The following is a 3588-nucleotide window of genomic DNA, read 5'->3' on the forward strand; positions in this document are numbered from 1 at the left end:
ATTACCGGGAGATTGTCATGTATCTGCTGCAAAGAATACCGGATCCCAAATTACGAGAGCAGGCTCGTTTTCTTAATTTCAAGACAAAGGCAGAATTATTAGAGGCCTTCGAGGACATTATGCTGAGAGGTTCGGTGTATTCAAAGTCACCGGACAATATAAAAGAAAATAGCAGGAGCAATAAGCACCGAAATAATTATCATTGGGAAAGAACAAAGAGTATTTAAAGTTTGGTTTCAAATTCAGAAAAAAAGACTTGTAGCGTCTCGCACCAGCACGGTGCTGACACCTCAGCCGACTAAGCGCAGCTGCAGCATGTCGTGCAGGGACAGTGCTGACACCTCTCGGTCGCCAGCACTAGCGTCGTTACGCGCCACGGGATGCGGCTCTGCAGGGGTTGCGCAAGTTTACCAGGGGCATTTCGGCTCTGGCCTCGCCGCTTGACCACCACGCAGGGGCATCCGATTGGTCTGACCACCCGGCGTATGCGTGCCCGGGGCATTTGATTGGTCAGGACTGCAGCGTGATCGCTGCGACCGATCAAATTTGATCCTCTCTACTTCCGCATGCATGGATCACCGTGGGAATTCATTGTCTCGGCCATTTTCGCATTGTCCGCCGGACCAGTTAGTAGCGCTCTCTTTGTACTCTGCATAAAACATCCATTGTATTTCACCACATGTGGTACACCACCTATTGTGAATAAAGGCTCGTCTCTAGAGATCGGAATTAAAAAGGAGATTTCTTTGTTACAACACAACGTGTTCCTTTTGGTCTATTCTTCGTTCACAGCTCATTTCTCGCGTTAAGGGAAACACGCCTTAACGCTTTTAGTACTATCGAGAAAGAGATTCCAAAGACTTCAGCGACAACCCAGCTACTATCCTAATATAATGTAGCGGACGCGTATCTACAGTCACGCCTCTGCAGGCCGCTTACACAACTATACCTCAAATGATAAAACAGACCAACAACACATAAAACAAAGAGAACAATAAAGAATGGCATTTTACACGCTACACGACACACAACGCATTGCATCCACCACGTGTTCCTTAAACTTACTTCAACTAGTTGTTATACCTATTGGATACCGTTTTGTTAATAAAATTTTCTATACACGTTAACCATTTTGTATATCCTTTATCTCGTGGTATTCGTAAGAAGAGATACCACAATAATCAGCACTTAGTGACATCTGTTAGATGCCAAACGTACCAGCTAGCTTGCGCTTGCACCTGGAAGATTTTCGTAAACAAAGATTCCGAAAGATATTTATCTATTTTTTTTACTTTCTATTAAGAATATCAATAGTTACTGATCTTTTTTTTTGTTTATATAATGTCTAATTTGATTATAAAATTTTTATAGTAGTATTCTCCTTCATTACTAGGAGATTTATATGCACTTATTCAATAAAATGCTATCAAAAGCAATAAAGAAGCTTTGACAACGAGGATTTTAGAAACTCGCCAGTTAAGTATAAAAGGCGGTCCACGCAGCACTGCAGTCGAGTCCTCTTTTCTAACGCTTCCAGTGAACTTCTTGAGAAAAGTACAAAGTCTTGTGATCTAGTAAAAGTGACAGTGAAGTGGTGCTATTACAATCTTGGTGTCTTGTGATCTAGTTTAAGGAAAATCATCTAGTGACAGTTAAGTACTGCTATTACAATCTTGGCGTTTTGTGATCTAATATTAAGAAAATCATCTAGTGACAGTTAATTGCTGCTATTACAGTCTGTGCGTTTTGTGATCTAGTATTAAGAACATCATCTTAACTATGATACCTAAGTCTGAGAAAATCATCTTAACTGTGATACCTAAGTCTGAGAAAATCATCTTTGCTGTGATACCTAAGTCTAAGAAAATCATTTTTGCTGTGATTCTTAAGTCTAAATTATAGAACATCAACTATCAGTGAATTCTAGACGAGAAAATCATCGTTTTCTAGGCTCGGTCTGGTGCCTCACCTTGCTAAGTTGCCTACAAGTACCCTTGCGGTACACTCTTTAGAAAATCATCGTACCCAAGGGTTAGTCAACCCGCTTACTTGTAGGTCACACCTGCAAGCTTCCTTGACTACATTCTAGAAGTCTTCTCTGTTGGTTAGATGTCATAAAATCATTCTATTCAAGGCTCAGTTATTTCATTCACCTTGTCAGGGCATACCTGCAAGCTGCCTTGAATACATTCTAAATGTCTTTTTTACTTGTTGAGTTTTAGAAAATCATTGAGTTCAATGCTTTGGTAACTCATTTACCCTGTCAGGTCACACCTGCAAGTTCCCTTGGATACATTCTAGAAAGTTCATCTACTCATTGTGTTTTATAAAGGACTACATTTACTTCGCCTAACGTCCGTCTACTGAGTGAGCAGAAAGACTCCATTCATTCAACCTAACTTCCATCTATTGAGTGAGCAGCAACTTCACCAGATGTTAAACATACACCATAAGAAATATCGAATTGACTGTATTTAACAAGCTAATAATTAGAGCATTTAATATTGGATTAATAAGTGCAATAAAACGTTATTAAATTATTTAATAAATAATAAGTGAAAACTGACTCTCTACCTCTGGTTCTTTAACATTTTTTGGTAGTAGAGCGTATTTTAATTGAAACCATATAAAGATGAGAGTCAGTCATGTAAAGAACCATGTTGAGGAGCAGATGGAGCTCATCAAAATTATTAACGATGCTATCACCAACTTAACTCGTGTCGGAGAAGAATATGTTTCGCTTCAACGAGAGGAAGCTCGAAGAACGGCATTGCGAGACACCTGGAGCAAATTTTCTATCACTTACGATGCAATAAAAATTGCAATATGGTAGTTAAGTGACAAGAACAAGAAAGAGGTATTAAAGCTTCAATATTTCAAGGACGACCTTTACCGTGCCGCCTACGATATTTATTTAGAAGCATTGGAGAAGATGAACGCTTTGTATGATCAACAAAAACCAGACGAAAGTAGATCATCGTCGATAAGTAATGTAGAATTTCTTGTTCATCATTAGGGGCTTCGTCTTCCAAGTCTGGATTTACCAAAATTTAATAGCGTTCCTTCGGAATTGCTGCAATTTACAGATATGATTAACTTGATGGTCCTCAATAATAGTTCCCTATCTGTCATACTGAAACTTCATTACCTCAAGAAGGGTCTTATTGGTCCAGCAGCTGATTTCTTAAAAAATACGGCGTTAACAGCTGATAATTTCCAAAAGGCATGGGATGTGCTAGTTTCATTCTGTGAGAATAAGCGGTTGTTGGTAAACTCCGCCCTGCAATCATTATTGACGATGAAGAAGATGACAAAAGAATCTGCTGCAGAGATGGAAAGTCTGTATTCTACAATCACAGATCTATCAAACTCTAGAGACACTCGGATGACCAGTAGAGACTTGAGATGATTTCTTGGTCTTCATTGCGGTTCAACGTCTGGACCAGGATTCGGTAAAAGCATGGGAACTGCATTTGGGCTCAACTAAAAACCCTCCGATGTGGAAACAGTTTATAGAATTTCTCATGAGTCAGTTATTAACTCTCCAAGCAGTGGAAAAATCGAGAAAACCTGGTTCTTAGCACAATC

Source organism: Polistes dominula, unplaced genomic scaffold, assembly GCF_049000335.1.
Source record: "Polistes dominula isolate Pdom_NZ unplaced genomic scaffold, Pdom_raw_medaka contig_386, whole genome shotgun sequence".
Lineage (NCBI taxonomy): Eukaryota > Metazoa > Arthropoda > Insecta > Hymenoptera > Vespidae > Polistes > Polistes dominula.